This window comes from Mauremys reevesii, linkage group 9, assembly GCF_016161935.1.
Source record: "Mauremys reevesii isolate NIE-2019 linkage group 9, ASM1616193v1, whole genome shotgun sequence".
Classification (NCBI taxonomy): domain Eukaryota; kingdom Metazoa; phylum Chordata; order Testudines; family Geoemydidae; genus Mauremys; species Mauremys reevesii.
The window spans coordinates 45195285-45208679 of NC_052631.1; positions in this window are offsets into that span (position 1 = coordinate 45195285).

The window sequence follows — 13395 nt, forward strand, 5'->3', positions numbered from 1 at the left end:
CGCCTGGAGTCACATGTGAGGAAACTGGCCCTGGAGCGGAGATGGGGCCTGCCCAAGAGGATCCTGGAGTCCTTAAGGATGTTCCTGCCACCTGCCCCACCAGGAGCAGAGCCCAGAGGCCAAACCCAGCCCCTGCTCCATCTCTTCCCTACACTCCCCCAAGGTCCTACAGCCCTCTCCACGGGGCAATCGGAAGAGCTCCAGCCAGGCCCCAGGGAGCCCCTCACCCACCGGTCCCAGCACTGGCTTGAAATGGGGGTAAAGGAGGGCGAAGCCAGCTGCCCTGAGGCAGTGTCCCAACACACCCTGGGGAGCAGCAGCAGGAGAAGCCAGGAGACCTCCCAGACGAGCAGTGGGGAAGGGCCCCCCAGCTCCCCACGCCACTTCCCGGAGGACAAGGCAGAGCTGAAATCCACCCTGGACTTTCCCAGGAAGAAGGTGCTGGGAATTTCCCACAGGGCCCAGGAGTCCCAGAGACAGGCCTTGTGCCCGGTGGCCCATGAGTCTTACCCACAGCAGAGAGAGCAGAGCTCTGAGGAAAGTCCTGGGCAGTGGAGGACCCACGATGGCGAAGGAGCTCCGCGGATGGCGGGGACCGGCAGGCGCTCCCGGAGCTCGTCTGTGGAGACAGCTGTTTGGAATGAGAAGAGGATCTTGCAGGAGCTGGAATCCAGCTTCAGGAGAATAGCCCGGAGCTGCAGCCGCCATGGCCCAGGGGGGAAGCAGCCTCTGTCTCTGGAAATTGTGGGCCACCTGGAAATGGGCCATTGCACATGCTTGGACTGCCCATGCTGCAAGCTAGAGGGGTGGGACGGCGCTCACTCTCCAGGGGCCAGCTCTTCTGGGTGGCAGACACAGCGTATCCATGCAAGGGGGTCAGCAACTCTCCTAGGAGATGCGGCATCTCCAAGCCCTATGCATGCTGAGCCCGGATGGCAGGGGCAGGGCACTCCCAGCATGGTAAAAGATGAACCGCCTGCCTCCTCTCCGTCATCTCCGGAGGGCAGCGAGTCCAGGGCCTCTGACTGGTCTGAGGGAGAAAGCTCTTGCACAGCCTCTCGCCCAGCGCCCAAGGGGCCCACACTGGCACGGGTGCATCTTGCTTCTCCGCGGGCCGCAGCACACCGGCTGGACATCCACCTGGCGCAGAAGGCCCTGGGCTCCTTCATCCTGCCACCCTGCGTCATAAGCTCCCAGGCCATCTATGCCGACATGGCAGCTGAGCGGCTGAGAGCCGCTGCCCAGGAACACAGGCGGGAAATGAATATCCGGCTGCAGCGGAGGAGGGGCCGGAAAAGCCAGCTGGGAGGGCCCTATCAGGAAGCCCTGGGAGAAAGAGCCCGCCCCGCGGGCACCGGAGAGCTGGGATTCCCGACAGCTGGCTCCTTGGGCCAGAGACTGATCAGAGAGTCCCAGAGCCAGGCAAACCAGTACCTGTGTGAGACGTGCCACAGCCTCTTCACTGCCGGTGAGGAGGGACTCAGCCCCCCGCCCTGTCCTGCTGAGGGGGCTGGGAAGTCAGACATGGCGAGGGCTCAGCTAGAGACTCACGTGTGCCCGAGGGACAGGGAGACGTCAGATGATGCCTGCAGAGGGGAGCAAGGTGCATCCTACAAGCGGTCTCAGGATCTGGGCCATGCAGCTGGCGCCCCCCCGTATGAAGGTCCCGCTGGCGCTGAGGATGGAGAGGAAGTGGGGGGCCAGATGTGGGCCCCACCAGCACATCATCCCCAGCCTGTAACCAGAGACAATGCGGGAGACAAAGTTTCGTCCGCAGCCTCCAATGAGCTTGTGGGCTCCCTGTCCAGCAGCCGGTGGCCAGCCAGTCCCTCAGAGCAGCGCCCACGGTCTGCAGAGGGGCTGTCCCAGTTCAGCACCGAGGGCGAGTGGGAGATGGTCGGGGACTGGGACAGCGAGGCCGTGGCAGCCTGGGATGCGGAAGGAGAAGGCAGCCTGGGGTGGAAGGAGAGGAGGGACACCAAGGGGCGACGTGGCATGAGAGAGATGCCGGTGGAGGGGACAGGCCCCAGGGCTGGAACCAACATGAGGCAGACAGAGGCCCTGGTGCTGACTGAGGCACCGCCTGGGGTTGAACAGCCACCCCGTGCACCTCCAGGGAGAGGGGCTGAGTCACTGTCCATCCCCTGCAAGGGGAAGGGCTCCACCTTCAGGGGAATCATGCTGGGCTTCCTCAAACGCGTCACCTCCAGGGCATCGGTGGAGAAGAGAGGGCAGGTCGACAGGTCAATGGCTGCACCACACGGAGCCCCGCCGCCCCCTCAGAAACTCGCCCCATCCCCCAAGAGCGTGACCTTCAATGCCAACGTCCACGTGCGGGCAGAGGTCAGGAGATGCCAGCTGTATTCCAGCACGGAGGAGATGGATGGTGCTGGGAGAAAGGAGCCAGCCGCAGCTGCTTGGACCAGGGGGCTGCCAGGGAATGGGGCTCCCCAGGGATCTGGGGCAGCATCCCCCGATGCCAGGCGAGGAGACAGTGTGACCAGGGGAGAAGAACCTTCTCCAGAGGAAACATGGCCCTCAGCAGAGTATGGTGGATACCAAGAGCTGGTGACCCTGAGAGTGACCGAATGCAGGGAGGGGAAGGTGCATGACCCCAGTGGGACGCCGGCTGTGTCAGTGGGACCTTCCGCCCCGTGGCCACCACCCCCAGCCTGCCGTGCTGCCAGGGACACCAGAACAACCGGCAGTCACAAGGGAGAAGGAGGCAAAGGAGTCTCACAGTCTGGCTCAGCATCCCTGGGCTCCAATCAGCCGTCTCCCATGGAGTCCTCCAGAACAAAGCCCAGAGAGCAGAGGGGTCAGGGACTCAGCCCGTCTCGCCCACGGGGCCGCTCCAGGAGCCGGGTGGAAGGCCCGTGGTGCAGCGGCAGGGCCAGAGGACCGGACAGCGAGGGGATCAAGGCCCACAGCAGAGAGTGGAGATCCGGCAGCAGAGGGAGGCCTACCGGTAGAAGAACAAGGTCCAGAAGCAGAGAAGGGGAATCCCTGGTGGGAGAGGAAGTCCAGAATCGGCAGGGCACACGCAGGAGGCCAGGCAAGGTCAGGTCACACGGGGTGGCCACACCAGCCAATGGCGTGGGAGGAAATGCCATCAAGGACACATCCGGGACAGTCGGAATGTCTAATATGGAGCGCCGTGGGCACCGGGCCAGGCTGGAAACCGAGCTTCCGCAGCCAGGGTCACGTCCTGGCAAGAGTGCAGGCCAGGTGTGCTGGTTCCACCAGCATCGTGCTCACGCCCACCTTTGCTACGTACATGACAGAACGCCAGTGCTGCGCGGAGAGAACCTGTGTGCCCTGCAGGAGAGGATGCAGGCCCGGCGGAGGAAGCTGTCCCCGTCACTCAACAGCGCCGCCTCTGAAGAGGAGAGCCGCCTCCGGGCCTTGGACGAAAGTTAGGGTTGGGTTTTGCAGGTGTCTAATAAACCTTTATTTTGTGTGCAATCCGCAGGAGTGATCTGGGGCCCGACACAGCAGCAGAGGGGCGGGCAGGGTCTAGTGGCTGGCACTACTGTTGCCAGGTGTCCAGTTTTTGACAGGAAGGCCTGGTTGAAAAGGGACCCTGGCGGCTCCAGTCAGCACTGCTGACCAGGCCATTAAAAGTCTACTTGGCAGCACAATGGGGCTAAGGTAGGTTTCCTGCCTTCCGTGGCTTCACACGGCACCCAGAAGTAATGGTATGTCCCCCTTCCAGTTCCTACGCGTAGGGGCAGCCAGGAGGCTCTGCACGCTGCCTCCACCCCAAGCGCCAGCTTCACAGCTCCCATTGGCCGTGGTTCCCAGCCAATGGGAGTTGCAGGGGCGGCATCTGCAGACAGAGCAGCATGCAGAGCCCCCTGGCCATGCCTCTGGGTAGGAGTTGGAGGGAGAACATGCCACTGCTTTTGGGAGCTGTCTGAAGTAAGTGCTGCCTAGATCCTTCACCCTGACCCCCTCCTGCTCCCCAACCCCTGTCCCAGCCCTGACCCCCTCCCACTCCCCAAACCCCTCATCCCCATCCCCACCCCAAAGCCTGCACTCCCAGCTGAAGTTCTCACCCCCCCGCACCTCAACCCACTGCCTCACCCTGAATTCCTCATTTCTGGCCCCACCCCAGAGCCGGCACTCCCAGCCAGAGCCCTCACCCCCTCCCGCACCACAACCTCCAGAGCCAGCCCAGTGAAATGAGCGAGTTAGCGAGGGTGGGGAGAGTGAGCGACGGAGGGAGGGGAGATGGAGTGAGAGTGGGCGGGGCCTCGGAGAAGGGCAGGGTCAGGGCAAGGGTGTTCAGATTTGTGAAAGTAGAACGTTGGCAACCCCACCTGTGCAGCGCCTGGCACAACAGGGCCTGATCCCAGCTGGGACAGCGCCTGTCTCTCTCGCTGTGTCTGGGCAGCGCCTGTCTCTCTCGCTGTGTCTGGGCAGCGCCTGGCACAACAGGGCCCTGATCCCAGCTGGGGCAGCGCCTGTCTCTCACACTGTGTCTGGGCAGCGCCTGTCTCTCTCGCTGTGTCTGGGAAGCGCCTGGCATAACAGGGTCCTGATCCCAGCTGGGACAGTGCCTGTCTCTCACACTGTGACTGGGCAGCGCCTGTCTCTCTCGCTGTGTCTGGGCAGCGCCTGGCACAACAGGGTCCTGATCCCAGCTGGGACAGCGCCTGTCTCTCACACTGTGTCTGGGCAGCGCCTGTCTCTCTCGTTGTGTCTGGGCAGCGCCTGGCACAACAGGGTCCTGATCCCAGCTGGGACAGCGCCTGTCTCTCACACTGTGTCTGGGCAGCGCCTGTCTCTCTCGCTGTGTCTGGGCAGTGCCTGGCACAACAGGGCCCTGATCCCAGCTGGGGCAGTGCCTGTCTCTCACACTGTGTCTGGGCAGCGCCTGTCTCTCTCGCTGTGTCTGGGCAGCGCCTGGCACAACAGGGTCCTGATCCCAGCTGGGGCAGTGCCTGTCTCTCACACTGTCTCTGGGCAGCGCCTGGCACAAGGGAGCTCTGATCTCAACTGCAGCTGTGAGATAATTAATGATAACGAGCAGAAGCCAAGCTATAATTAGCATCCTTCCAACTGCATTCAGGCCCGTCAGCCCCATCCTGGAGCAGGGTGCCCTGTGCTGGGCAGACATGGCATACAAGTCATCTCCTGCCCCACAGAGCAATCAGGCTTAGGCCCCGATCCTGTGGTGAGCTGTGGGCACAGCTATGTCCCTACATGGTGCGCCTCGCAGGAGTGGGGCTAACCTGGGACAAGACGGGACAGGTGGGTGCGGGCCTGCCCAGCCAGCCGTGGGTGTGCAGAGGAGCTGGGTGTGATTGGGAGATGGCCTCAGCTGTATTGTTAACAGAGGGGAACAAGGCTCACAAGGTAGGAGGGGAACAAGGCTCATAAGGTAGGAGCCCCCTTAGGAAGGAATCAAGCATGGGGGACCCAGTGGCGGGGCACAGGCCTGACACTCAAGAGGCCTGGGTTCAATTCCTGCTTCAGACAGGTCCATCCTGGATGATCCTGAGCAAGTCCCTGTGGCTGGACCCACAAAGTCTCTGGGGTAGAGTGATGTAGCATGGCGCTGTCAGTCACTTCGATCCCTGGGCTCCACAAAGTGGAGCTCGGCGCCTGGGCTCCCTGCACAGTGACTGGGAGAGGTGGGCGCCTGGAAAGGGGACCCACAAAGCCAGCACACCAGGCGCGGAGCCACATATGCCAGCAAGGTGCTAATGCCCCCCCGCCCCACTGGAGCCAGTCTCTAGGAAAGTATCAGAGGGGTAGCCGTGTTAGTCTGGATCTGTAAAAGCAGCAAAGAATCCTGTGGCACCTTATAGACTAACACGTTTTGGAGCATGAGCTTTTGTGGGTGAATACCCACTGCGTCAGTTGCATGTAGTGGAAATCTCCAGGGGCAGGTACATATATGCAAGCAAGAAGCAGGCTACAGATAATGAGGTTAGTTCAATCAGGGAGGATGAGGCCCTCTTCTAGCAGCTGAAGTGTGAAAACACCTCATCGGGGATCTACAACCCATCCTGGACAATGATCCCACACTTTCACAGGCTTTGGGTGGCAGGCCAGTCCTCGCCCACAGACAACCTGCCAACCTGAAGCATATTCTCACTAGTAACTGCACACCGCACCATAGTAACTAACTCAGGAACCAATCCATGCAACAAACCTCGATGTCAACTCTGCCCACATATCTACACCAGCGACACCATCACAGGACCTAACCAGATCAGCCACAGCATCACTGGTTCATTCACCTGCATATCCACCAATGTAAAATATGCCATCATATGCCAGCAATGCCCCTCTGCCACGTACATCAGCCAAACTGGACAGTCTCTACGGAAAAGGATAAATGGACACAAATCAGATATTAGGAATGGCAATATACAAAAACCTGTAGGAGAACACTTCAACCTCCCTGGCCACACAATAGCAGATCTTAAGGTGGCCATCCTGCAGCAAAAGAACTTCAGGACCAGACTCCAAAGAGAAACTGCTGAGATTCAGTTTATCTGCAAATTTGACACCATCAGCTCAGCATTAAACGAAGACTGTGAATGGCTTGCCAACTACAGAACCAGTTTCTCCTCCCTTGGTTTTCACACCTCAGCTGCTAGAAGAGGGCCTCATCCTCCCTGATTGAACTAACCTCGTTATCTGTAGCCTGCTTCTTGCTTGCATATATATACCTGCCCCTGGAGATTTCCACTACATGCATCCGACGAAGTGGGTATTCACCCACGAAAGCTCATACTCCAAAACGTCTGTTATTTTATAAGGTGCCACAGGACTCTTTGCTGCTTTTACAGTCTCTAGGAAACAGATACATTCATGGAGGTTAAGTCCATTCATGGCTATTAGCCAGGATGGGTAAGGAATTGTGTCCCTAGCCTCTGTTCGTCAGAGGGTGGAGATGGATGGCAGGAGAGAGATCACTTGATCATTGTCTGTTAGGTTCAGTCCCTCTGGGGCACTTGACATTGGTCACTGACAGGTTAAAATCCATGTGCATTTTATACAACAACCTGGTATATGGATTGTGCCAGCTCTTTTCCAGACCCAAAGTCCAGAGTTTGGTCAGGAGACCAGAGGCCTAGCAAACAGTGATTAGCTAAGAGAAAGCTGGGGTAAACAAGATAACATGCCTTTGCTAAGGTATGCTTGGTCTGTAGAAATGCCAGATGTTGAAGCAATAATAATTATGTTTCATCCAATGTTTCAGATTGAACAAAGGATCCTTGTTCCTATTGTGTCAGTCTCTTCTGTAGGGAACGTTCTTCCCACAGATGCAGCCGTGAGTTTATGAAAAGTTGGCACATGTCAGTATAAGATATGGCATCCTTCCACCTCCCTTCCCAGGGACCAGTGCCTGCCTTAAGACATAAAGCGGACAATCTTTATTGCCATATACTTTCACTGTTTCTTTGCTTTAACCCCTAGGAATGTACCTGTTGGACAAGTCCATTCCTATGGACCCCAAATCAGAATTCCCCAAGGCTGGGGATTTTCCACCTCTAAGGCAAACCAAACCAGCCAGCCAGAGATGACTTTGGTTTTACCCCACTGGTTAACCATAAATCACACAAGCAATTCCCTCAGACACTCCAGTTTCCCAGTATCACCACCAGCGCCACTTGTAATGGGGACAAATGGTTATGAAAACCAACACCCCAGTAAAACAAAAAAAGTTTATCCTGATGCCAAAGGACCAAGCCCCGGACCCAGGTCACTATACAAATCAGATCTTACCCACAAATCACGCTGTTGCCAAGCCTTTAGAATCTAAAATCTAAAGGTTTATTCATAAAAGGAAAAAGATAGAGATGAGAGTTAGAATTGGTTAAATGGAATCAATTACGTACAGTAATGGCAAAGTTCTTGGTTCAGGCTTGCAGCAGTGATGGAATAAACTGCAGGTTGAAATCAAGTCTCTGGAACATCCCCAGCTGGGATGGGTCTTTCAGTCCTTTGTTTAGAGCTTCAGTTTGTAGCAAAGTCCCGCCAGAGGTCAAAAGCAGGATTGAAGACAAGATGGAAGAGCTGCAACAGCTTTTTATAGTCTCTTGCCATGCTTTTTATAGTCTCTGCTTTCTTTGTCCCAAAGACAAGCTCTCCAGCACATGGTATGAAAAACCTTAGAGTTCTCTCCATAGGAAGGTCCCTGCATAACTTGCTGAGTCATAAGGCGCATCTACCTTCTCTCAATGGGTCAGTTGTTAGCTGATGGTCCTTAATGGGCCATCAAGCAGGCTAGGCAGAGCTGACACCAACTTGTCTGGGGTGTCACCAAGAAGCATAGCACAAGTTTGAACTACAGACAGTATAGAGCTTTAAACTTTATTTAACTTTAACTTTATAACTTTATAACTTTAAATACAAAAATGATACATGCACACAGACAGCATAATTATAACCAGCAAACCATAACCTTGTCTTAGAAACCATTTTTCACCTACTTTATACAAGACTTGGTGCCACTACAGGACTTTGCTTGCAACTATGATTTATATGGTCCCAGTTAACGTCAATAATGTCACAGACTGTTAGAAGTATGTCCCAGGCGTTCAAGAGCAGAGCACATGTTCGGGGGAACTAGATTGGGGCTAGTGAGAATAGGCCTTTGGGTGACGGATGCAGCAGACACACAGCTGGGAGCGGGTGGCTCTCCGTTACCTTTTGTAACTCTGCTTTAGTTCTAATCACACCTCCCTTCTTTGAGTGCAGACTGTGGCTCCTTTTCATGAATTCCCAAGACAACCCCTGGTACCGGAGGGGAGACCAGAGGAGAAGGCAGAGATAACAGGGCTGTGGGGAACAACAAAGGATCCATTCTGGAGATGGAACAACTGAAACCCCCAAGGAGTTGAAATTCTTGGGTAGTTCAGCAGACTCCGGGAAGAGATTTAGGCAGAGTTTTGAGATATATCTATGCAAGCAGCTGGGTTTGGTGAGAAAGGAGACCAGAAGACAATAGCAATCCTTTTAAACATGTCAGGACTTGATCAGGGGGTGGCTTTATTAGCATGGAACTTGGGCTTTATCTACACTAACCTTTTTGTCAATAAAACTATTCTCTGTCAGGGTTATGAAAAAAAACACACCCCTGACCGACAAAAGTTTCACCAACAACAGCGCCGGTGTGGACAGCCCCACATTGGCAGGAGATGCTCTCCAGCCGATACAGCTCCTGCCGCAAAGTAGGGGTGGTTTAATTATGATGGCGGGGAGCTCTATCCTGTCAGCGTAGAGTGGCTACACAGCAGACCTTGCAGGGCGCAGCTGCAGCAGTACATTTGTGCTGCTGTGAGGTGTGTAGTGTAGACATAGCCCCAGTGGGGCAGAGGGAGCAGGTTATTACACACTTTACAGAAATGTGAAGCGCCTTGTGTAGCGCAAAAGAGCAAAACATTTGAAAGGTGAAAGTTTCACCTTAGAAGAGAAAACAAAGGTGAATCCTTTGACGAATTCCTAACTGAGCTGGAGCTAATGAGCCCAACCTGCAACAATGCTCAGGCCGGTGGGGTGAGAGCAGGAGTTCAGCCCAAATTCAGTGCACCTGGAATGATAGATACAAAGCAGCAGACACACAACGGGTTGGTTTGTGCCCTGAAGGACGCTGGGAGTGTTATGAAGAGAGACGTAGGGATACACAAGGAATGACAGGGAGTCTGGTCCATTTCCTACCAGTAACATTGAGTAGCAGGTATCGTTGAACTTTGAATTTCCTGTGTTCCTTTCAACCTGCCCAGACCCAAAATGGCACCAAGGGTGTGACAAGGACCCAGACAGAGGCTCACACAAATATTGTCCTTGCAGGGGACTCCAGATAAATGTGTAGATTATATGGCCAGGAGGGACCCTGCTCTGACCTCCTGGATTGCACAGGCCATAGGACTGCCCTAGATTAATTCCTGTTTGAACTAGAGCAGATATTTGAGAAAAAAACATTTCATCTTGATTGAAACGTGGCCAGTGATGGAGACACACCACAATACTTGCTAAATTGTTTCAATGGTCAATTATCCTCAGTGTTGAAAAATTCCACTTTGTCTCTCATTTCAATTTGTCTAGGTTCAATGCCCAGCCACTGACTCTTGTTAGACCTTTACTTTCTAGTTTTAAAAGCCCACTTTATCAAATGTCTGTTTCCATTTATAAGTGCTGATAGAATGCAATCATGTCACTCCATAACCATTTCCTCATGAAGAGGCTGAGTTCACTGAGGTCCTGGGGCAGAGTTGCACTGCCCTCCTCCGTTCCCCCCACCCCGAGAAAGTTCTGTCTCCTGCACTGACAAGCTTTACCCCTGCTGTCGAGAGTCCCATTGTGCCAGAGAAGTGCAGTTGCTTGAACTTAGGGTCTGTCAGTCCCAAGGCCTTTGGGTACATTGAAGGTAAGGAGCAAGAGCTTGAACTTGACATTCTCTGGGAAACCAGTGTGGAGCGTAGAGAACAGGTCTGATGTGCTCGCAGTAATCTGTGCTGCTGAGGAGACTCTGCAGCCTTTGGTACCAATTGGAGTTTCGTAAGCACTGAAGATATCCTGCCCAGGTGTATTCCATTCTATAGTCTTGACAGGAGTGACTAAGGTCTATGTAACTAAAGCCAGTTTATCATCCACCAGGGTGGGACGGAGTCTCCCAGTCAACCAAAGATGGTAGAAAGCACAGCTCACAGATGCTGCTATCAGATAGCTCAGCGTCAGCACGGCATTCAAGAGCCCTCTAGACTATGGACTGAATTGTCCAGGTGTGGGTGTGAACCTTCAGCCAAAGAAGGCTGCATCGTAGCTGCCAACTCTTCAAAATATTTAGTTCTGCACACGAGCATCACCTCTGTCTTTAGCCAGCTGTTCCATCCAAGAACAAGGCCATCTTGGCAATAGTGGTGTGGTCAAGTGGGAAGGAGAGGGAGGAGCTCGGTGCCACCTGCACATTGCTGGTGTTTGAGTCCATGTTGTGGGAGAAGTTCTGATAGAGGTTGCATGGAGATGTGAAAACCCCCATAGAGAGAATTGATCCTTGTGGGAATCAACCAGGGATGGGTCTAGTGCTGAGGTGCAGTTTTCCATCCTCACTAATTGGGTGCATCCCTCCAAGAAGGATTCAGACCATTTTAGTGAATCCCTCTGGACTCCTCCTGCCCCTCAGGTGTGACAGCAGTATCTCATTGTTAACAGTGTCAAACAGTGCAAAGAGGTACAAGAGGATCAGCATGGATGTGTGAACCCCTGTCCACTAGAGCAAGTTGCATAGGACAGCTCAAAAAGAACAGGAGTACCTGTGGCTCCTTAGAGACTAACAAATTTATTTGAGCATAAGACTAACATGGCTGCTACTCTAAATAGGCCAGGTCAGCAATTTGTCATGAGGGATATAAGAACATATATAACATGAGAACAGCCCTACTGTCAGACCAAAGGTCCATCTAGCCCAGTATTCTCTCTTCCGACAGTGGCCAATGCCAGGTGCCCCAGAGGGAATGAACAGAACAGGGAATCCACAAATGATGCATCCCCTGTGGCCCAGTCCCAGATTCTGGCAAACAGAGGCTAGGGACACCATCCCTGCTCATCCTGGCTAATAGCCATTGATGGAGTTCCACGGGTTGACTGTGTGTTGTGTGAAGAAATACTTCCTTTTGTTTGTTTTAAACCTGCTGCCTATTAATTTAATTGGGTGACCCCTAATTCTTGTGTTATGTGACAGAGTAAATAACACTTCCTTATTTACTTTTTCCACACCAGTCATGACTTTATAGCTCTCTAACATTTTCCACCTTAATCATAGCTTTTTCCATCTGAAAAGTCTGTGTCTTTTTAATCTCGCCTCACCCAGAACCTACTCCATACCCGTCATTATTTTTGTTGCCCTTTTTTGAACCTTTTCCAATTCCATATTTTATTTTATTTTAGATGGGGTGACCACATCTGCACGCAGTATTCAATATGTGGGTGTACAATGGATTTATATAGAGGCAATATGTTATTTCCTGACTTCTTATCTATCCATTTCTTAATGATTCACAACATTCTGTTAGCTTTTTTGACTGCTGCTGCACATAGCGTGGATGTTTTCAGAGAACTATCCACGATGACTCCAAGATCTCTTTTTTGAGTGGTAAGCAGACCCCAACATTTTATATATATAGTTGGGATTGTTTTCTAATGTGCATTAAATTGCATTTATCAACACTGAATTTCATCTGCCATTTTGTTGCCCAGTCACCCAGTTTCATGAGATCCCTTTGTAACTCTTTGCAGTCTGGTTTGGACTTAACGATGTTGTGTAGTTTTGTATCATCTGCAGATTTTGCCACCTAACTCTCTACTCCTTTTTCCAGATCATGTATGAATATCTTGAATAGGAGTGATCCTAGTACAGATCCCTGGGGGGGTGTCATAAACAGATAGTTAAGGGTTAATGCCTCTTTTACCTGTAAAGGGTTAAGAAGTTCACCTAGCCTAGCTGACACCTGACCAGAGAAATGGAGTGGAAAAGATCAAGGATTCAGCCTCTTATCAGAGTAATGAGTAAGAAGGAAGGAAATAAATAGGTTTATGTTTATTTTCTTTTGTAACTTGTCTTGGCATTAGGGGAATAATCAAAATTGGGTATTCTTGTGTGTACTAAGGTTTTTGCCCAGGGGAACATCCTGTGTTTTAAATCTGTTGTCTGTGAGATCAGCTTGTATGCTGTCTCCCAGATGTTTTTTTTCTTTTACCTTTCTTTTCTTTAATTAAAAGCTTTCTTTTTAAGAACCTGATTAATTTTTTCCGTTTTTTAGATCTAAGGGGATTGGATCTGGACTCACCAGGGATTGGTGGGGGGAAAAAGGGAGAGGGAATGAGTAATTCTTCCTTGTTTTAAGATCCAAGGGGTTTGGATCAGTGTTCACCAGGAAATTGGTGGAGGAGTCTTTCAAGGCTACCCAGGAAGGCCAAGGTTTTTTTGGGGAGAAGACAGTTTTCCAGATATCAGAGGGGTAGCCGTGTTAGTCTGGATCTGTAAAAGCAGCAAAGAATCCTGTGGCACCTTATAGACTAACAGACGTTTTGCAGCATGAGCTTTCGTGGGTGAATACCCACTTCGTCGGATGCAAGTAATGGAAATTTCCAGGGGCAGGTATATATATGCAAGCAAGAAGCAAGCTAGAGATAATGAGGTTAGTTCAATCAGGGAGGATGAGGCCCTCTTCTAGCAGTTGAGGTATGAAAACCAAGGGAGGAGAAACTGGTTCTGTAGTTGGCAAGCCATTCACAGTCTTTGTTTAATCCTGAGCTGATGGTGTCAAATTTGCAGATGAGCTGAAGCTCAGCAGTTTCTCTTTGAAGTCTGGTCCTGAAGTTTTTTTGCTGCAGGATGGCCACCTTAAGATCTGCTATTGTGTGGCCAGGGAG